This window comes from Aegilops tauschii, chromosome 4 (assembly GCF_002575655.3).
Source record: "Aegilops tauschii subsp. strangulata cultivar AL8/78 chromosome 4, Aet v6.0, whole genome shotgun sequence".
Lineage (NCBI taxonomy): Eukaryota > Viridiplantae > Streptophyta > Magnoliopsida > Poales > Poaceae > Aegilops > Aegilops tauschii.
In genome coordinates, this window is record NC_053038.3 from 7,050,871 (window position 1) to 7,074,421 (window position 23,551).

Genomic DNA, 23,551 nt, shown 5'->3' on the forward strand with positions numbered 1-23,551 from the left:
AGACGATGGCGGGGAAGCGTCGTCGGGCCAACTGCTTTTCTCCTCTTGCAGTTGGGTTCGGTCAACGAAGACTCCACCGGCTCGCTCTGGCAGAACACCCTCACAAACGGCACCCTGTAGATGCTCGATCCTTCAATCTCTGGTGGATGCTCCATCTGGGATCGATACTCCCACCACCGCTCCCTCACGATCGGATTCGGTGAATCTGTTTGCTCCATGGCCCAGAGGAGCAGCTCTATGTACTCCGGCGCGACTCCCTCCGGGAGTATCGCCGCCTTTTCGCTCTGTTGCAGATATTTGGCCATGGATGTCGCCGTCGCCGCTAGTTGGTCCTTGTTGTCAAACCAAGACTGTATCTCCAACACCTAGCTAGCTTCACAGGGTCGCCGTCTGCGATCCTCACGTATCGGTTGTACTCCTCCATCGATCTTCTTCTCCACAGCACCTTCACTCGCCGGCGGTGGTTTTTGAATGGAAGAGGAGAGGAGCAGCGCTGGTTTTGGATTAGAACGGGAGAGGAGCGACGCTGGTTTTGGACTGGAACAGGAGAGGAGGGGCGGTGGTTTTGAAATGGAAGAGGAGAGGAGCGGCGCTGCATTTAGATTGGAACAGGAGAGGAGTGGCGGTGGTTTAAGAGGAGAAGAGCGGAAGAGCGGCACTGGTCTTGGAAGTATTTTTTTTTTGTTGTTTTGCGTATTTTGGGTCAAAGTTTTACCACGTACTGTATTTGACAAGCAAAATGTGAATGCATGTCACCAAAAATTGTATCGTTTGGTTCGTATCTGAATGTACTTTCAAATTATATCATTTTTGCAACGTATAACATATATTTTATGTGCGAAAATCATGGTCAATTATGACCCAGAATAAAAGGGAGACTAGTTAATGTGGGGTCGCTTTCTTAATTGAAGGGTAAATTGATTTTGATTTTGATCCAGTCACAGCGCGCCGGCCCTCTCGTCCAATCCTAAATCGCTGCCGCACGCTCCTCTCCCTCTTCTCCATTGCAAAACCACCTCCTCTCCTCTCCATCATCTCCATTTCAAAACCACCGCCTCGCCTCTCCCTCTTCTGATCTTCTCCATTGCAAAACCACCTCCTCTCCTCTCCATCATCTCCATTCCAAAACCACCGTCTCGCCTCTCCCTCTTCTGATCTTCTCCATTGCAAAACCACCTCCTCTCCTCTCCATCATCTCCATTCCAAAACCACCGTCTCGCCTCTCCCTCTTCTCTATTGCAAGACCACCGTCTCTCCTCCCATCTTCCAAAGCTAGCACCGGACCACTCAGAAGGACATCTATGGAGAGGATGCAGCAGCGAATCAGGCAGATCGCCGGCGGCGACCAGGCAAAGTTAGCCAGGTTGAAGGAGATCCTTAGTTGGTTTGACAATGAGTGGGAGATTTCGAGGATGGTGTGGGCCATGTGGCAATGTATGCGAAAGAGCGAGACGGCGGCGATGAGGGCGGCGATGTACATGTACTCCTCGGCGACAGTCACGCCGCAGTCCTCCGAGTTCATCGAGTATCTCCTCTGGGCGATGGAGCAGACAGATTCGCCCGAGGCAACAGTCAGGCGGAGGTGGTGGGCATACAGGTCGAAGGTTGAGCACCCAGAGGATAACGAATCGATCGAGTATGGTGTGCCGTTCGTGAGGGTGCAGAGCCAGCCGGAGCCACAGGAGTATTCGTTCTCCCACCGCAAGAGGAGGCCGGATGGCGCGACGTCGCTTCCCCGCCGTTCTCCACGGTTCCCTCGACGCTCGCCTCGTTTCAACGGCGGCGGTAGGGTTTCAGGTAAGCTTTGCACTAACCTAATCTTCCACCTGCTCATGCTTACAATCAGTGTGACAGTTAATGAAAATCATGCTTACAATCAGTCTCTGAGTACTACGCCAATCACCCTAAAATAGCTTTGGACCTTTGGGTCAAAGTTGTGACACAGCGTACAAATAAAGAAAAATAGATTGGTGCTTCTTTCAGAAAAGAGTACTCCCTAGAAAACTGCCAATATAAGCTACTAGTATTTGGTTAGATGATTTGCTGCCGAGAAAGATCCGTCCACAGAGAGCACCACACATCCCACTGGTGGTGGTGGTTGCCAATGCGTGCATGCAGCATGGTTGGTGTCGGTAATTTTTACTTGGCACACCTCGCACTCTGCATATATGCCGGTTCCATACGTACATTTGTGCAGTTCCACCAAAATGCAGCTGAATAACCCTGTTTGCACAGATAATGAAAAAGCGTGATTACATTATAGTGGCACTAGTTGATGAAACACACAAAATAAATAGAAGAAAATATTGCGATAGTATCATAGTATGCCATGCTGCGAGGGCGAGATGGCCCCTGCGACGCCTCATACGGTACGCCTCATACTGGACATCGTCCCAAGTCTCCCAGATACACCTTCTGCGAGTGATGAACATCAGTGTACAGCGGTAGTGCAAGGAGGCGCCTTGAGACATTCAAATCTCTATTTTTGTACATATCAACTAAAATTAAGCACCCCAGTTTGCAGAAATGCTTAAACATTAACAATGGGACTAGTTGATGAAACATACATTAACAAAGAGAAGCACTTTCTTTATCTACATTGGAAATGAAATGATAGAGATGACACTCGCTCTATTTTAACTGTATTATTACTTCATTTTATCAGTGACCCTGGGGTCGAGCAGGTGGCAAACGAGGTGTACCGTGCGTCGCAAGGATGGAGGCCGGGGGTGCTTAGACTGGGATGCTGAAGCTGGCTCTTTCAGTCACCAACATGGATGATTCAATTCATGGGACCTTTTGGTGCAGTTCACCTAAAATGAAGCAATGTCCCGTGAGCTAGCAGCTTCTTCTTCAATTTTTTTTTAAGAAAAGGGCTCCAGCCCCGGTTCCATTTCCATCAGAAAACGAAACCCACAGAGCTTCTTCTTCATTAGTTGCAATAAAATTGAGCAACATCAAGGTTGGTTGTGAAGCTCCTGGAATGCTCAACTATAATTTGGATATCATTTGTGCAGTTCAACTAAGATCGAGCATGAAATGTATATCTCTGTTTGCACAAAAAAGGTGGAAAGGAGGGTGACTAACAAGTGATGAAACATGCATCAAATGAAAAGAAGCATGTTCCTTATCTGAATGGCAATCCTACCAGGACAGTAGCAATTTCTAAAGCACTGGCATTGCTAGATATTAGTGTGAGCATTATGATTAACTATGACAACCGTTAAATACGACATTACTTTGGGCACGGGAGAGTAGGCGGACCAGGACAGTTGCATTTCTAACGAAAAGAACCAACTTATCTTAATGGGAAATTTTAGCAGGACATGTAAAGAAGTGCCATTGATTCATATTACTGGAGGCATTACATTGAAAACAACATTGGTTTAACGTGTCCTTACTTTTAACAGTGCGACTGCTACATTTTACCAGTGGCATTACATAAGAGTGGCTCGGGGCAACAAACATCAGAACAGGATATCTTGGTTGGTCCCATTTTTGTTCGGTATAGCCACCTTATACTGTGTGAGGCTAGCAAATCTAGTGCTAGACTTACTCTGTTGACTTGTCCCCCAGTCCCCACTTTCTTTCCTTTTTCAACCAATAGATCGGGTTTATATTGAGTTTGTACTGCGTTTCCCTTTATTTCCCTATTAGACCTAGAGACCAGTTGGATAGCCAGTCTCTGCTACTTTTTGCCCCCATTATTTCCTCTTTCGACCAAGTCCTAGATTCAGGTAACAAATCCTCCCCCACTCCACCCCTTTCTTCCTTGTTTGAACCAAGTAGTACTAGACTCGAGTGCATGAACTAGTTTTACCTCTTAAACGTAAAAAAATTAGGTGGTTTTCGAACAGCCGATCGATCCTATCTACGAGGGGGCCTGAGAAATAGTAAAAGATACAAATGCAGCGACGTCAGGAGCTCGGGAAGTAGAGCAAGGCCGGTTTCGAAGGAAGTTATACCTGATGGTCGCCGGGATGTTGCTAGGTGGGCGGCGAGAGGCCGGATCTGTCCACACTACGGCAGCGAGGAAGAAGGGGTCGGAGGCCCTCCCTCGCCAGCGGTGCTTGGGAGAGAACGACAAGGCAGGCTGATCGGGACGCGCCCAGCAGTGGGTAAGAGCCGTCGCCGAGGACGACCGCGTGAACGTTGCACCTTCTCACCTTCCCCGGCGGAGAGGATCCGGCTGGATCTGTGACCAGCGGTGAGCAGAGAGAGAGAGAGTGTGGCCACCGCTGTCATGTTTAGATCTGGAGAGGCCGAGACAGTGTGAAGAGAGCAACACTAGCAAGCAAGCGTGGAGGCTCCTGCCTATATAGTGGAGTAGTACTAGTTTTCTTTTGTCTACCGGAGCCGGCTTGACCTCGTCAATGACTGTCGAGAAGTCTTCATGCACGTGGCCCGGAGGCGCAGTTGTCGTCATTTTGATCTGAAGCGCCGGATTATAACATATAACACAAAAAAATGCCACATGACAAGAAATCATAACCTCACTGCCCAAAGGAGACAACATGAATCCCGACGGACAAACTAGACGAGGAACAAAGCTCAAATTAAAGATAAACTCGTAGAAAAGGGGTTCGTCGATAGATGTCCTAATTAACATAGCCGGCTTGACCTAGATGGCAGCCGAGTAGTCACTGTTCGTGCATGTGCCCCCAATGACTAGCCCAACTCAGTTGTCGCTGTTTAACCCTCGCAGTGATCCGAAGCACATGACACCTAATTTTGCGAGATGACAAGAAACCTTTTTTTAGATTTCTCACCACAACTACAGCCATGTACAACACAGCCTGCACGATATGTAGACGATAGCCAATCCAGGCGTGTCTGCTGGAGTCTGGTCACATGCATGGACGAACTGATCTTCTGTGTCTTGCAGGGATCGTCCAGGCACCAACGTAGTACAACACTTCTCTAGTACTATCGCTCGTCTCCCTCTTCTATTAAGTCACCCGACTTGCGGGGCCGGGGAGTGTGCCTATGGTCGGTTCTCAATTGCCGTCCCACATGTGTGTGCAAACGCAATATGACGCGCGTTCCATTCGGAGAGCAGCGTGCCAGACCGACCGACCGTCTGGGGTGCGACGCGAACGCGACGGGCGTGCTGTATACTCCGTACATGTGTACCACCGTTTTCTAGACGCTTTGCTCCATGGCGCGGGCGCAATCCATGGATACAAAATTAGTATACTGTATACTATTTAAAAGTCGAGGGCGGGGCTTTTCCTGCGCAGTAGGCGGGGAAGTTCCGCCTAGTCGGTTCGACAGAGACGCGAGAAGATGAGGGAGTAGGCTGCTGCAAATGTAGGGCTGTGTGATTTGACAGCGAGTTACTGCTGGACAGGTGGGGCCCCGTGATTTGACTTGCCATTATCAGTTTAACTGCGGCGCTACGACCGGCGTGAGTCTCGCGATTCTTGACCACCTCCATACAGGTGCCTCTCCCAATGCTCCACCATGTAGTAGAGGCTGGCTCTTGCATGAGAGCCCACTTCTCCACTTTTTCCTTGCCTCTCTTTCCTCCACATATGCAAAAATGCCATGTAAAGCGCACTATTGTACTTACTTTTACTTGCTCCTACAGGTGCTTAAGCTTGCCACATAGGCATAAACTCTGATGTGGCAAGTTAATCAAGAAGAGAGACTAGTTTGGTGACCCAAGGAAGAAACGGTGCTAAGCGCGTGTACCTAGGTGAAAAGAAAATTTTGAGTCTATAGCTAAGTAAATGAAGCAAACTTAGCAACACCATTTCATTGGAAGAGGTCACTCCTTGGCAAATGCAATAAATACTAGTACTCCCTGTGTCCCATAATATAAGAACGTTTTTGGCACTACACTAGTGTCAAAAACGTTCTTATATTATGGGACGGAGGGAGTACGAAGAAAGAGATAGAGAGGAGTAAAAAAATACACTTATAGCCAACCTTATAGCCAACCTTGTTGTAGTATGAGTGACTAAGTGATGACTATGTATGACATGCCAACATCAGATAGCCTAACACACCGTGTTAAATCTCCAAGGGCGTGAGCGACGCGACGGTCGTGGTAGGCGCGACCATGATACGGGCTGCTGGCAGCCCTTGGATCTGAGATCAAATGGTCGCATGCTAAGTTGCTGAAAATTTGCAGAATAACCCTCCAGGATAGGATATTCACCCATAGGTCTAGAATCACGCAATGCAACCGTTCGATCTCAGATCCAAGGGCTCTCGAAAGCCCGTATCATGGGAGAATGCTAAGCCACTACCCTGCCGTTCGCACGCTGGCAGTTCGCTCCTACTCGTCCCCGCACGTCCTTCAATACTACGGCGGTTCGCTCCTAGTCGTCCCGTCCATTCACATTTCGACAGTTCCACTAATCCTAACCCTCCTCCCAAATCCATGGCGTCCCAAATCTCCACGATCGGCGGTGAGTACAAGGTTAGAACCATCACCGAGATGAGTTCGACGTCATCTACACCCGTTCTTCCGCGACGGTGAAAGGATGCCTTTCTCGCTTCAGACGCATGTTCGAAAACTCAGATGATGAGTGGGTCGCTGGGCTAGATGTTGAGTACACCACAGTCCTGGGACGAGAGAAGGATCTAAAGGACGAAGAGAGGAAGAAGCCCGCCGTGATCCAGGTTTGCGTACATAACGTTTGCTTGGTCTACCACATATGCCATGCCGACGTTGAGTGCCAGGATTTTAAGAACTTCCTCAAGGACAAAATAGTGAAATTCGTTACTGTAGACTTTAAGAACGACAAAGAAGTCCTGGGTCGGATAGGCCTCGTTATAGGCAACCCCTTTGACCTCCAGAAGAATCGGCTGGTGCCCTCTCGTCAGCCTTCAATGCTGACCCTGGCAGGAGCCATGGTTCATCCTTCGTACCGTAAACTGGAGAAACCTCATTACACGTTTCATCGTCAAGCATGGCAGCGGAATGTACTAGATATAGACCACATCCACTACGCTACAATGGATGGCTACCTTTGTTTCCATATCTACAAGGGTTGGATGAAGAGCAACAGCCAAGTGTGCGGTTCAAGCAAAGAAGTATCGGCCAAGAGGAAGAGGGACAAGGACGAAGTCGAGGACGTGGACGAGGACTCCGAGTAAGGTGGCAGTGTCGTTGCTCATGGTGGTTCTAATGCAGTGTCTACCGGAATAGTTGCAAAGTTTAATTTCAGGTGTGCTTAATTTAATTTGAGGGGTGTGTTGTGCTGAGCCCCCAGCAGAACTATGTTATGTTTCTTCTCGTTACTTTAACTCTTCAGTATGTACATACTAGTATTTCTTACATTTCATCTTTTAGTTGGTATAGTACTACCACTCGTTTCTTCACATCATATACGTACAATATATATGGCCAACATCATATAGCCAGCAGTTTAGTTGTCAAAGAATTTCAAGGTGCTTAGTTTTGTCAAAGAATTCCAGGATGCTTAGAGGGTTCTTGGATCCAAGGGACTTATTTTAGTCTGACTAAAAATAGTCTCTTTAAGAGGCTAAAGTTCCAAGCACCCCTGACTAAAGAGGGGCTAAAACTAGTCGACTAAATTTCTCCTTTAACACAGGCGAGTTCTGGATTGGAGGGTTTGGAGGATAATAAATGCTCATTAACTTGATTTTAGCCTTTTTAGTATTTGGATCCAAGCATGGGTGAGGAGAGCATGTTTTAGTCCCACTACTTTTAGTCATGGGACTAAAACGTATCCAAGCACCCTCTTAGTTTTATTTGAGGGGTGGGTTGTGCTGGACATCATTATTGTGACTAGCCTTTTTAATAGTACTATATGCATAATTTGGCGATGAGCGCTCTCTATATGTACCACTTTTTTTTAATTTCAAGTTTTGCTCCATGGCGCAATCCATCGATACTACTGATGTACAAAAGTATACATTTTTTAAAAGGCTAGAGGGCGGGGCAGTCTAGCTTGGTCGGTTTCACGAGAGGCGAGGGCCTTTGTGATTTGACGGCTCATTACTACTGGAAGGCGGGGCCTTGTGATTTGACTGCTCGTATAAATGCGCCGACGACCTGATCGAGGAGGAGCAAAGAACCGTGCGGTATACTCAAGTTTTCCACTGGAGTAGTACTGCGACGGAGGAGCACGAAACACGGCAGCCCAGTGCCATATGGCGATAAAAATGATCTAATTTGCTAGTCATCTCATTGTTAGCATTGTTCTATTCATTCCCTCAAAAAAACCATTGTTCTATTCATGCCTCGCAGAGAACGTGACACGTGCGGCGAAACACCCGAAGCAAAAGATGAAACACAGGAGCAAAAGAAGAAGGAAGATTATCACCCCAAATGATCTAATTCGTCGCGGAGTCGTAACTGCTTCTTCATCGCCTCCACGACCTCCATCTCCTTGCGCGTCTCCTCCGCCATCTTCTTCATTCTGTCCATGACGCGGGATTTCTCGACGCGAGCCTTCATCATCTGTTCCACGGCCGCATTACGTACCTTGGCAGCAGCCGGGTGCTCGATGCGGAGCTTCGCCAACTCCTGCTTCTGTTCCATGACGAGGGTCTGCAGCATCTTCATCGAGGAACTACTATTCTCATGCAGCTTCTTCCAGCCGGCGTTCTTCTCCTTCAACAGGTCGATCTCCTGGCAGAGCTTCGCCTTGTCCTCCTGAAGTCGCAGGATTTCGCCGGTCGCCTTCTTCTCCGAGGCAATGCTCTTCTTCAGCAGCATCACCAAGCCGGCGGTCAACTCCCCCTGCTGATTGAGCTCAGCGGGCATGTCGTCGAGGCTCTCCTTCAGCAACTCCATCAAGCCTTGGATGAACTCCTTCTGCTTATTGAGCTGATCGGGCATGCCGTCGAGGGATAACGACTCCAGCTCCGCCGGCTCGGCATGTTCGCCTCCGCGGCTAGGGCGCTCCTGGGAGCCATTGCCTGCCCATGAGAGATCTTTCGAGGTCTCTGCGTGGCGGCGAGCTCTTTTTTTTCCGCAGCCTTGGTTGCCGCTCCCTTGTTACGAGTAGTTCTCGACCTAGAGCTCTGCTCACCGGCCATGGCAATGACGGAGGAAGAAGAAGCACTTATGAGGAGGAAAGGTAGAGTAATTTTCGGTTAGGTAGTTCCCCTTTTTATAACCTAAGTACTAGCACTAGTACTAATACCTGCATAGTGGGAACACGTTCAGGTTTGGTACGTACTAATAGGTGTGAGCAGGCTTTCGAATGTGATGGGAACAAGGTAAAAATTAATTGATGGTTTTGGTTTCGAGGCCCGAAACGGCTCCCGATGAGTTTAGTGGAACATAAATTTCAAGTACTACACTGCTCAAATGCGTAAATATTATGTTACTGTCAAAAATTGGCACAAAATACGAAGGAGACCAATGGAAGTACTACTAGCAACCCACGATTTAACTACTCGCATGCGCGCAGTGGAGTAATAATGTATTTCTTCCGCCCTCACGTCCACTCAATTTGCATGCGCTGTATTAATTGACCATCAATGAAGTGAACGACTTTACACGCGTCAAATTATCACATGGGGTGGATCTTGGTACAAAATTGCGTCCGCCCGTGTACCCGCGTGTGCGTGCGAGGGAATGAGTGCGTGTGTGGCGTGCGTGCACATCTTCGCTTCGTGCATGTACCGCCAGTATGGCTCAGGGAGGACGAGTACATTCTTCTGGAACCAGTAGCACGTCACTGTGATCAATCCACGCAAGGAGGTCGCGACAACGCCTCCACATGTGCCACGTGGCTTCATGAACTATAAGAGAGACACTGTGTAGCGTGCCATTGGTATTCTAATTTACGTGTTTTGCACATACTCGAAGTACTAGTAAGGTACACGTGCATTGCACGCATCAGATTTTGCAACCAAATTATGAATAAATACCACACTATAGCATGTAAGCTCTGAGTCATATATGCCTGATGTAGCCCTTCGTTTAATTCTTATAGTTCATCTCATTCAAAATCAATTAGTTTTTATAAAAAAGCTAAGAACGCGGGAATAGGAAAAACATGGGATTATAGTGGAATGTCATCTTGAATCCTACAAGATTGTACGAGTGTTTGATTGTGCATAGAAAAAACGCAGAATTCTTTCAAAGAGGTTTGAGTGGATGGGATGTTTCCTATGAAATCTAGTGCAAATGAATCATATGGAAAAATTCCTATGGTTTACAATCCTACGAATCAAACAACCAAGATAGGAAAAATTCCTAATGATTAGAATCCTCCAAAATTCCTTTGAGAATCCTTTGAATCAAAGAAGCCCTCAATCTATATTATGATTCATGGAATTGTGCGTTGTAAAGCATAAAGTAAAAACAAATAATGGCAATTCAACTAGAAAAAAGTTTGGCAGTTATGATACGGAAGATTCTAGAACAAAAGAGAACCACTGTTGTTTTGAGGTTTGTGCATTATGCTTAAGTTCAACCATGGAGTCTGCTAGATTGTACATGTGGCAAAATCCGGTGGGGGGCTAGAAGATGGTGCGAGGGGCCGAGTGGAGGGAGACTATGAAGGAATGCACAAGTGCGAGATCGATATTTAGAGAGAGGGGCGAACACGTGCGCTGTTGCGCGCAGTGGCGGAGCCATGAAAAATAAATGAGCTAGGGGGCCAAGCATTGCTAATCCTTTACGAGGAGGGTCAATTCATGAACTTAAACCATTTTTAGCAGCAATTGTCTAATGATCACATTCATATTAGCCTCGATATATAGTGATGTTAGGGGGGAGGGGGGCAGGGCCCTTACTGCCCCTGTCTTCGCCATTGTGCACACGTGTGAGAGATGAAGCGGTAGGCATGGATGATGAGAGGGGGACGTTGGATATATAATTAATGTGGGTGTATTAGCTATATATGTTAATCCTATATAGAGAGGTATAGATTGATCGATGTGGACGTGGGAAAGAGGGTGAGACCTCACTGGATATATCGATTGATCGGTTTGTGTGGAAAACTATGAAAGACCTAGCTATATACACACATACATAGAGGAACATCGATCGTTGCGCATGCACGCGTGAGAGATAAAGAATGCACGATATGATGGAGAGGGGGATGTGTGTGGGTGTGTGCCTTCATGGGAGACCGACCTGAAGAAAAAGATTGTATGCGTGCGATGGATAATGCCGACTAGTAGTGTGTGTGCATGCATGCACGAGAAAAAGTTAGTGGTACAATTATAAAGAGAAGACTACTGTGTGGGTGTAAAAGAATAGGTGAGGTCATAATCAATGTAAAGTTGAATTCAAATATTTGAATAAGAGATCCTGATGTTTGAAACCCATGCATGCATGAATATAACGGAGATCTGCGCGATGTGTTTTGGAAACGAGCATGTTGTAATGTATACACATTGAACAAGGTCGGACTGATTTGAATTTGAGATACCAATGACAAACATCATTAGGCCACGTCGCATCCGTGCATGGACACACTATTCTAATTGGAGATGATGGGCGGCTTTCGCATCACATATCTATATCTATACCCCTATATATATATATATATTATATTGTGTGCGGGTAACTTTAACTTTGAAAGATGGTCGTTGGATGAGGCGAATCCGATGGTCCAAAGATGGCAAATTTGAGCACTACTGGCCGTTGGATATCATCTAGATTCCACCAGATTTCGCCACATGTATAATCTAGAAGACTCCATGGTTGAACTTAAGCATAATGCACAAACATCAAAACACAAGCACTTCTTATTTGTTCTAGAATCTTCCGTATCAGAATTGCCCAAATGTTTTTCTACATGATTTGCCATTATTTGTTTTTACTTTATGTCTTACAACGCACAATTCCATGAATCTTAAAATAGATTAGCTTTCTTATAAAAACTAGATGATTTTGAATGAAATGAACTATAAGAGTTAAACGAACATCTACATCATGCATATATGACTCAAAGCTTGCATTCTATAATATGGTATTTATTCATAATTTGGTTGCCAAATCTCATGCGTGCAATGCACGTGTACCTTACTCTAGTCTAAATGGTGTTTGTGTGTGTGTTGTGCGTGTTGAGGTGCAAATTGTCTTTTTTTGGTACACGTTAAGCTTGTTCTTCCGAAATTTCAAGCCGCGCCTTGTTATGCCAAAAATTCAAGCTAGCGTCTCTGTCTATCGTGCTGCGAAACTCCCGCCTCTTCAACCCGCGCCTTGTTAGCCCGAAATATTTAAGATATATCTTTGTCTCGTTGTGCTCCGACAACTCCCTCCATCTCAACCCGCGCCTTGCTATTCCGAAATTACAACGCGCGCGAAAACTCCCACCTCCTGTGAAATCCCGACACGCGAAATGCCCGTGGTACCCCTGAACCGAAAGAACCGCCTCAAATCGGTGGGGGTACTTTCGTAACTTACCCCACATTTCGGACAAGCGCGTCTCTAAGCCATGGTTCCCCACTGCCATCCCATCCGCCCACCCATTCGTACACCGAGGCCGCGAAAAGCCGCGACGAAACCCCACACCCTGCTCCGTCCGCCACCCAGCCGGAGCCTCTTCCCCGACGACGTTGTCCACAGCAACACCTCGACGTCCCTCATCCACCGTACCGGATGAGGATCCGTCATCGATCTCATCGTCCCGCCGGTTCAGCCACCCCGTCCTCCACCTCCAAGGAGCTGCGCCGACGTTCCCCTCGTCTTTCGCACCACCTCCATTCCCACACCGCCGTCTTCACCTGCACCACCGGAAGAGCATCATCATCACCGTTTCCTCGGATGAAGCTGCGGCCTAATCGGCGCCGCCAAAGAGGTTGTACACTAATCGCCGCATTTTCTACTTGATTCGATCTCACGGTGCTGCCGGCGCTCGGTCCCGAGCCGACACGGCGCGGCTCCATCCACGGCGGCATCGCCGGCCACTTCCTCCATGGTGTCGCTCCCTCGGCGGCGACGTCCACATCAGTAGGAGCTGCTGCTGCTTTAGCTCTCGCTCGCGCTGCTGCTCTGCTCTTGCTCTCGGTCCCCTGCCTGGTGTGCTCTTGCTATTGCTCTTGCTCGCGCTGCTGCTCTCGCTCTTGCTCTTGCTTGCGATGCTGCTCCGATTTAGCTACACTTCAGTCGACTGAATCGACTTTTGGGTCAGTCGATTTTCAGGGGGGGCTCGCCGGGGTGAAGGAAGAACCAGCCGCAGCGGGGAGGGGGGCTCGCCGGAGAGGTACCCCACTATCTATCTTAGGGTTCAGGATGGGGGCGGTGGTCGCCGGCGGTGGCGGGGCGTTGGCGGGGCGGTGGCATGGGGATCGCCGCAGAAAAAGCTCGGCACGGGGGGGCCTAGAGGGATGGCCGGGGCGGCGGCGGACCGGCGGTGGGGAGTGTTTTCGGGGCGGGCGGGGAGGCGCACCGCCGGCCGCGGGCGGCGGGGGGCTGCTGTTTGGCCGGTGGTGGCTGGCGGCTCAGGGGGGTGCAGGTTGAAGATGAACCGCAGGCCCTTGATTTCGTATCCAACGACTGCAAAATCGACTGACCAGAGATGAAAAAGTCAGTCGACCGATGTGTAGCCTCACCTTGCTAGTGCGTTCAGTTTCGACAGCAAAATTCAGTTTCGACAGTTAAGTTCAGTTTCGACAGTTAAATTCAGTTTCGACAGTTAAGTTCAGAGATGAGCGGCTAATGTATTTTACATCTAGCACTTTGTGGTTATGTATTTTACGTCATGTATTGGAGATGCTATTAGAATTCCACTCAGGTTAACGTTGTTCGTTGTCTCTCTTGTCCTGCTTCAGCCTCGGCGTCGTACAACTCACCGGAGCTGCTCCAACGACGAAACCCTCCATCACAGCGGAGCAGTACCTCGGGCTCCATCTCCAGACGCCTAAGATCTTCTTCCCCTCCTCCGACAGCCAAGTCAGCCGGAGCATCCTCACCGGCCAACCCAATCACGCTAAGATCGACATGGCTTCGCCAAAGAGGTTGTACACTTGTTGCATCTCTTTTTTACTCTACATGTTATATATATTGTCCACTGAGCACTCGTAGTAACGGGAAATACGATTATTTTATCCTACTATATGACAAGCAGTGAGGTACCAGGCAACTTAGCTATCCGTGATGGACTCTCTTGAATGCCATCATTATTTATCTCTGCGCGTTTGAGCTGTGCATTTGTCGATGGGCCTGGGAGTTGAGCTAGTATGGCAGTGGCCTGGGTCCAAAGTAATAGAAGTAGCACAAAAACATTTTTTAGTGTAGGATTTTCCTTGCTCAAGCCTGCCTACTAGAATCGCCAGTGCTTGAAAGGAAAAGTGAATGAAAAACATCGGAATTGGAAAGTTTCCTATGGTACTACTTTTCATGAATTTGGTGCAAAGGAATGGAGCAAAGGAAAACTGTAGGATTTGTTCCTTTAGTGTCTCCTTGAAAGAAAAACCGTAGGAATTCTAATTTCCACTTCTCCTCCTTTTCATATTCCTATTCATCAAGCACAAGACTAAGAGATAGTAGCATAATAGCATTATAACCGTACATTTTCTTGTGGTTTGACTTAACCTCACCATGCTTTTTTGCATCCTGTGATCTTCCAATTGTTGTGAATCAAACACCCAGATTGGCAGAAATCCTGTGTTTTTAAATTCTATATTTTGCACGTGCATTCCTATCCTATTCCTATCTATTTCCTATCCCTGCATTGTTAGAATCCTCAAATTCAAACAAGCCCTTACTCAATTACTTCTGTTACAGATATGTGTCAAAGAAAACCTTGTGTGGTTTGTCCTGCTCCTGCGACGCTGTGTTCCACCCCAGCTCAGCTGCTCCAATGACGGAAGGGTTCACCACAGCAGGGATCCGCTCTCCAGACTGTCTTTCGCCGCCTCAGATCTTCTTCCCCGCCGCTGGCAGCCACGGCAACTGCATTACCATCATCAACTGAGCAGATGACCTTGAGGACTACACGGGTCCGCAAGAGAGGTCGCACTCTTCCGTGTCTGCTTACGTTATGCGTCGCTTAATATGATGACATGCTACATTATCGTTGTGTTCACCTATTAGACTCCGAGTCAGGTCCAAACTAATGCTGAAACTTGAGTTTTTAAATGGTTGTGGGGTACATATTGGGGCAGCAATCAGTACTATCTGTCTACTATCTGGTTAATCTCCGGTGTCTACTATGAGTTTCATGTTGGGTGCAAACAAACATTAAAGGAGCCATTATTTGTATTTTTTAACTAAAGCTATTATCTGCCTGCTATCATTGGTTTTGGGTCTATCCACAGTTTGCTACCATCACTTTGGATTTGTGCATGCACTCCTTACATAATCTCACTATGTTTTATTCCTATGCATGCCAGTTATTGTACACAATGGAACTGATCATGTAGAGCAAAAGAGACGAGCCTTGCGTGGCAATAAAATTTCATGCAGACGTCGTTCCATGGTGGGCGCAAAGGCAGCCCCCCTTCACCCATTTCGGATCGTAATCAAGAGGAAGATAACTGTTCCGAGGGGGATTCAGAAGGAGAAGACCACTCCTATTTACCCCATGAGGTCTTCGCTCTAACTTGGCATGCTGATGTTGGTAATATCATGCATATGGTGCCTTGCATTGCTTACTGTATACATTAAAGATGTCATCTGCTTAGTTTAGACATGCTTTGTGTCAATGCCATCTGTTTAGTTTCTTTATCGTATATGTGAATCATGCAATGCCATCTTGTCTAGCCAGGCATCATATATGTGAATTTTGCAATGCCACCCTGGTTAGCCAGTCATCTTATATGTGAATTATATCATGCCATCATTTTTTATTACGTGTTAAATTTGTCAACAATTTTAGTACATTCAATTACTCTTCCTGTGCATCAGCCATTCGGCACGGTCATGGAAAAATCTGGAGTGGAAACAAGGTCTTCAGAGCAGACAATGCTATCTGACGAAGCGCATGTCTTGCTGGTTACCGATAGCTCCTCAGAGGAGGATTCAGAGACAGATGACCAGTCATATTTCTCCCCCGAGGTGCATGCCCTAACTTGGCAGGGTTATGTTGCTCATATCGTGCGTATGGTATCTTGCATTGCTATGTCATTTTCTTAGTTTAGACATGCTTTGTGTGAATGCCACATGTTTAGTGTCTAATTACCATATATGGGAATTATGCAATGCCATCTTGTTGCAAGACATTATATATGTGAATTATGCAATGTTATCTTGTTGCAAGGCATTATGTATGTGAATTATGCAATGCCATGCTGTTTAGGCAAGCGTCATATATGTGAATTATATCATGCCGTCCTTTTTTTGTATTTCTCATTGCTTTTGTCGACAATGTTTGTATATTCAACTGCTCTTCCTGTGCATCAGCCATTTGAATTGGTGATGGAGAAATCTGGAGTGAAAACAAGGTCTTCAGAGCAGACAATGCTACCTACTGAAGCAGATATCTTGCTGGTTACAGATAGCTCTTCAGAGGAGGATTCAGAGGCAGATGACCAGTCCTATTATCCCCCTGAGGTGTATGCTCAAACTTGGCAGGGTTATATTACTCATATAATGCATATGTTGTATTACAATGCTTAGTTTTACATCATATACACAATATTGAATGCCATCTCCTTAGTTGACACATCATATATGCGATTGCCCTCTGCTCACTTCCTTAGTATATAAATCATATATTTGAATTATGTCATGCCATGATGTTTACATAGACAGCATGTATCTGAATTATGGCATGCCAACCCATTTTCTAAAGACATAATATAGTTATATCATCTCATCCTGTTTACATAGTCATCATATTTTAAATTATGTCATTCTATCCGTGAATTATATCATGCCATCATGTTTCCGTCGACGGCATGTTTGTGATTTATGGCATGCCAACCACTTTAATAGACACATCGTATAGTTATATCATGTCATCCTGTTTACATAGTCATCATATTTTGAAATATGTCATTCTATCCTCTTTAGTTAGCCATCATACATATGAAATTGTGTCATGCTATCCTGTTTAATTAGCCATCATATATGTGAAATTATGTCCTGCTATTCTGTTTGCTTAGACAACATAAATGTGAATTATTTCATGCCCTGTTTTCTTCCCTACTATCCATTACACCTATCTATCTTACGATGTCTGTACATTCAATTACTTTTCTTGTTTATCAGTCATTTCAATTGGAGGGAGTGATGGCAGTATCTGTGGGAGTAAAAACACGGTCTTCAGAAAAGATCGTGCTACCTGTCGATGCAGATAGAACCACGGTTGTACTTGCCCAAGAACCAGCCCCACCACACATAACCCATACTCATGCAGATTGTACCCCTACCCAGTTGGACAGAGAACTAGCTACACCCCTTCTAACCCCAACCCCAGCAGATAGACACCCAGTTCCCGTTGACACAGCACCGTCTCCACCACAGAGCACCCAAACACGAACGGTTAGTAAGGCAACTGCAGTGCCCAAATCACGAGGACCACCACTCCGAACCCGAAGTCAACGCTTAAAGAAGAAGAAGAATTGTTCTCAAGTCAGGTTCCGTAGCTATGGTTCATATTTACTGATACCAACTAATTTCAAATTTGAAGGATGCAATTGAAACTCCAATGGCGCAACAGGTATGTTTTAAACCTGTTTCTTCAACGTGTTTGGCTGTTTGCTGTTGTAACTTGCTCTATGTTGATTTCAGTTTCAATTGAATAAACAGTTATGTTCTCATGCCATGCACATTACAAGTGTTGTTATTGCTATGTAGTTTCCCACACTTATATTCTGTCTATGCTGCTTTGTCTTAAATAGATATGATTCGAACTGTATCTATCTTGATTTGGCAACATAAACTAGAATGATATAGACCATACAGTGACCATACTACATAGATATATGTTTGTTTCATGCTGTTATCTTGTCCACCTTACTACTGAACTGGTTTACCAAAATGAGTTTCATATACTACATTGTAAACCTGAGATGTGTTTGTTTGTTTCTCTTTTAGAACGCGAATAAAATATTGGAGAAGAGTACCCTGTTATGCAATGGTAAAGGAAGTAATGCAGATAAGGTTCAAGATAGTGAGACATCCATGTTGGTCTCCAAGAAAGCTGATAAAAACTATATTGAAGACACTGAGACAACCCCAAAGTCCTGTCTTGATGTAGTGTTCGAGTTACTGGCTACCACTGCTGGCACCAGCTCTTCGAACTCGTTGCCTGAATCAGTTCGGCTTCTTGAGTCTCAACTTCAAGTTGAAAGATATCGATCAGATGTTATGCGACAGGAAGCCGAAGGACTGAGGAAGTCCCTGCAGAATTCAGATGCATACTTTCTGGTGCAACAGCAAGCCCTGGAGGACTTAAGCGCCAAACAAGAGAAAGTTAATAAGCTTGCTAAGCATCTTGCCACCATTATGGGTACCCAGGATATTGTTTCTTGAGCTCTTCTGAAGTGGTTTCAGTTCTGGACTTGTTTTGCTGCGGCGTTTATATGCTGCTGTGTTCCCTATATTTGCACTGGTGGCGAACTTTGATGCCCAGTGGATGTAATATGTGTAATAGCCGTGATAGCCTAGTGTAAGTTGCTTGCTTATTTATTTCCTTATTGTCTTGTTTATTTATTTGCTTGTAGTCAGTGCAGTTCTTTTTCTGCGGTTTGCTAGTGGCTGCAATAACCTATTTTTTAAAACTAGGCCATAATAACCATGGGCTAATATTTACTGTAGTGACACTGGGCCTCCTACGGGCCGTAAAAACAGTGGGCCTTCTATGGGCCGTAGAAACAGTGGGCCTTCTACGGGCCGTAGAAACAATGGGCCTTCTACGGGCCGTATCATCAATGAGCCTTATACGGGTCGTATGATCGATTGGCCAAACATGGGCCAAACAGACCGCATTCTGGCCGTAAACGGGCTAGAGTTGGAATCGTCCGTTCATGGGCCGACCATAACGGGCCATCGTTAATAGGCCGTATTTGATGACGCTATGAAAATGGCCCAACGTATTAACGGACCACAAACGGGCCGACTGTAACCACGGGCTGAATTTGGCCCACAAGCAGAAAATGACAGTAACGGGCCGTAAGTAAACGAATGCTGGAAAATAGCCCAAGAATAAATAGGCTCTGAGAAGGCCGAAAGATAACATGGGCTGGAAACGGCCCAACGGAATAACGGGCCGTTAATGGGTATAAAGTGATACACTGTCCTTTACGGGCCAGTTTCACCACAGGCCGTTAATGGGTGTAAAGTGATACACTGTTCATTACGGGCCAGTTTCACCACGGGCCGTTAATAGGCCAATAGTTACATAGGGCCTCATATGGGCCGAAAGACGTCATGGGCCATACATGGGCCAGAAGTGAAAACGGGCTGGAATCATATTGGATAACCCAGATGACGCTACTGGGCCTAATTCGAATAGGGCGTAACGGGCCTTGGGTTAGCGGGTTGTAAATGGGCTATATGCGAACAGGCCGTTAACAGACTTTCCATGGGCCGGCCCGCCACCTTTTCACCAAGTCAAACGGGCCGGCCTTTTCACAGGAATGGGCCTCTGTTGGGCCGTGCCACGTGTCGACGTATCATAGGCGCCTTCTGTCCAATGAGTGGATGACATTTGTCCCAGCGATGAGCCGACACGTGTTTCCTCCAGCCAATGATGATTTTACACGTGGAAAATCCCCATTGGTCGGGGCTGTTAACGGGTTATCGGATCCAAAACCCGACCCGATAGCTTAACGGTGTTCCGTTGCGGTGGATGCCACGTGTCGGTCACCCTTGACGAAAGCACTTCTGTGACGCGCGATTTATCGTCATGGAAGTGGACACTTCTGTGATGATAATTTTGGTAATGTCATGGAACACTTCTACGACAGCACAGGTATTACTATCTTGATTCTGTCATAAATTTGTCATGGATGTACATGCATGACAAAAAACGCGACCTACTGTGACAAACACGTATCATCACGGAAGCGTATTTTTTTGTAGTGTCATGCGGAACCCGAGGGTTCGGCATAAGGCGCAGGAGGAGGTCCGGTGAGCGATGGCCGGCCACAGCAAGGTGACGGAGGACGGCCTCGGCAACCTCCACTACCCGCACATGGTCGTCAAGGAGTCTCTCCGGCTGCACGTGCCGGGCCCGCTGTTGACGCTCCGCCAGTGCAGGAGCCCGTGCCAGGTGCTCGGGTACGACGTGCCCGCGGGCGCCATGGTGCTCGTTAACTCGTGGGCGATCGCCAGGGACCCCGCGCACTGGGACGCACTGGAGGAGTTTCTGCCGGAGAGGTTTGACCAGGAGCAAGGTGGCGCCGGGAGGGACTTTAAGGGCACAGACTTTGAGTTCATACCGTTCGGAGCAGGGCGAAGGATGTGCCCGGGGATGATGTTTGGGCTGGCGCACATCGAGCTCGCGCTCGCCGCGTTGCTGTTCCACTTCGACCTGGAGCTGCCTGCAGGCGTGGACGCGGCGGGGTTGGACATGACGGAGGAGGCTGGCATCACCACGCGGCGGAGGTCCGAGCTTCTCGTGGTGGCCACCACGCTTGTTCCTGTACCATAGTACTAGATATCAGCGATCACTACTATGCCAGCAAATAACAATGATAAACAAGGAGATCTATAATATAAACAGTACAAAGGTACTACATATAATCATCTCGTGAAATTGCTTCATGCTTGTTGGCCTTAGACTACCCACAGTGGGAGTAATATAGGTAGTAACATCACACATATCTAAATAAATTAGATGATGTGGCAACCAATAAATGAAGAAAGAGAGGAAAATGGTAACATAGCTAGTTACTAGTAAGATGAGTAACATCGCACGTATCAAAGCAAGATGAGTCTATAGGCTAATAAATGAAGTGTTGCATGTTACCACACATATGTTACTCCCCACTATAGAGGTAGTAACATAGACTAGTAACATAGGAATGTTAGACTAGTAACTTAGGCATGTTACTAGTCTATGTTACTACCCATTGTTGCTAGTCATAAAAAAACGTTTTTGCTATTTATCAGTCACTTAAAAACTAAGATGATACTTCGTGCGATTGCCGCGGGTATCGATTGCAACAATATTTCAAGAGATTTTTTTTAGAGAGATTTAATTGCGTGAAGCATAAATATTTGAATTGATAATATATGAACTAACAGTTTTGCTATTTCATATCCAGATGTGAAATACTTATCTCACATCTAAGAGGCGCTAGAATGGTGGCCAATCAGCTACGCCATGTGGCGCATGCTGGTGGGTCACGGTGAGAAAGTATTTTTTAGTTTTTTAAAATGGTAGGGAGACTTTTTTTAGAGAAGTTTTTCTACATTTTTCTTTCCTTTTAAGATGGTTGTGATGTCCACGTGACGCGAGAATATTTTTAAATTTTTTGACATGATAGTTAGTTGCGCATAGCTTTCTCTCAAGCGGCCCGCAATGGCGGGCCCCAACCACTAGTCACCATCAGAGGCAGAGACAGGGGGTGTGAGCAGGGGTCAGACACCCCCCATCGCCTCGCCCAGGTACTAGTATTACTATTCTAGCCCAAAGGGGAAGTAATATAGGCTTGCTCGTAGGCATAATCATGCTAATGACATCGGGACTTTCCAGCCCAAAGGCCCAAATTATTTGCAGCCGGCAGATCAAGTAGGAAAATTTCCTATCCCTTTTCAGATATATTTCGGACCCAACAACGCTTGAAGCATTGGCAGTTAGAGAAGCTATGGATCTAGCAGATGATCTCTATGCCCAAAGAATTCATGTGACATCGGACTGCAAGGTGGTGGTTGACGGACATTCAGAAGAAAAATTTGTCGAGTTATGGGGCTATAGTTCAAGAGATTATAAGCCATTCTCTTTCCTTTACTTTCTGTAATATAGTTCATGAACATAGGAGCTCAAATTTTGAAGCTCACAATTTAGCGAAGCATGCACTTACCTTGGGGGCTGGCCGCCATGTTTGGCTGGGGCATCCAGGGAATCTTCCATCCCTCCCTGTAAACATTGTGACGAATTAATAAAGCTTCGTGGAATTGTCTCAAACAAAAAATTCCTATCCTTCCCGTAATCACGTTCGTGGCTCCGAACGTCGTGCGCGGTCGCCCGTCGCCTCTCGCTGCTACCGCCGTCGTGGGGATGAGGCGCGGAGGGGTCCAGTGCTCTACTGCAGCCGTAATTGAATCCACGAGAGAGACCATACCTGCTTAACTCTTCACCGGCATCTTACATCAACATGTTAACTTCAAGGAATCAAGGTACGTCACTGTTAAATCTTTATGAATTAGTACACTTCGTTCGAAGCAATGCTTAGTTTACTAATTAGATGCAGTAAGATTATGATTTAGAAATCTAGTTTCACTCATTATTTAATGTTTCAATAACTAACGGATGAGGAGGAACACGCAAATATTACTGAACACGCAAGCCAACTTGAAGAGCAACTTATTGTAGATGATATTTCTAACCACAATCCAGCTGCTACGCAAACAGATGATCAGCATATTGTGGTATCATTAGAAATTTCACGACAAACTAGAATTGGAAGAACAAAATATAAGAGAAATCATGGTACAGTTTTGAGACTATATTTTGTATTATGTCTCTAGAATGATAATTATCTTGCTCGCCCTTCTCATGTCCAAATTCTGGCTCCGCCCCTGATCACCATCTTTTTTTTCCGCAAGGACATGTTTCCATGGTCTTTCCGTTGTAACTTGATTTCCCCTGGATAGTTTCCCGGTGTTGTTTTTTTTCTTTCAAAAAAATGCATGTGGAAATCCTTTTTTTATTACCTGAGTAAGAGAGTTCATGAAATTCAAACAAGCAATCTAAACCATCCATTTGAATGTAAGTTTGGTGGCTCATGATTTTTTTAACCTTTAAGATTTAGTTTTACTGCGCACTAAGATGTAATTTTGACCAATATAGTCCGTACTATAATAACCTCTCCATGCTTGTAAGATTGATGACCTGCATGCTCGCACTACTAGGGAAAAGGCTAGCAGTAGCGCGGGTTTTGCCTTAGTAATAGTGCGGGCGCCTGCGCTACTGCTATGGCGCTACAGCTAAACTTTATCAGTAGCGTGGGTTTACCCGTGCTACTGCTAACCATACATAGCAGTAGCGTGCTTCCTGAAACGCGCTGCTGCTAATAGCAGCAACGCCGCTATTCTGAACGCGTTGCTGCTAAACCCACGCTGCTGCTATGTGCATGCCCGTGCTACTGCTAAAAACAGTTGTCAACCAATAAACACAACTATTTTATACCCCACTTTTCTTTTCATACCTCCTAAACGAATCTGTGTTTGAGCTTGGAATTTCATACGCCAACAAAACATCACCATCCTCTTTTGCACGGCACATGTTTTCATGGTCTTTTCATTGTAATTTTATTTCGTCCTGGATATTTTGCTAGTCTTATTTTTTCAAAAGAAAAAAAAAGCATGTGGAAATTCAATTTTTTTACCAGAGTAGGGGAGTTCATGAAATTCAAACATGCAATCTAAACCAACCATTTGAATGTAAGTGTGACACCCCGATTCAGAGAACCGAAGGCCCTCATGTTCCAACCCAGAGATCCATGTCTTCTGAAACACGACTATAGTTTGGTACAAAATAACCACATTCTA

The 23,551-nt window shown here is 46.1% G+C and overlaps 1 pseudogene; it reads left to right on the forward strand.

The window, feature by feature from the left end:
* LOC109785937 (desmethyl-deoxy-podophyllotoxin synthase-like) overlaps window positions 1–20,486 on the forward strand; it is a 49,015-nt pseudogene extending 28,529 nt beyond the window's left edge.
* Window positions 20,487–23,551: the final 3,065 nt, after the last annotated feature.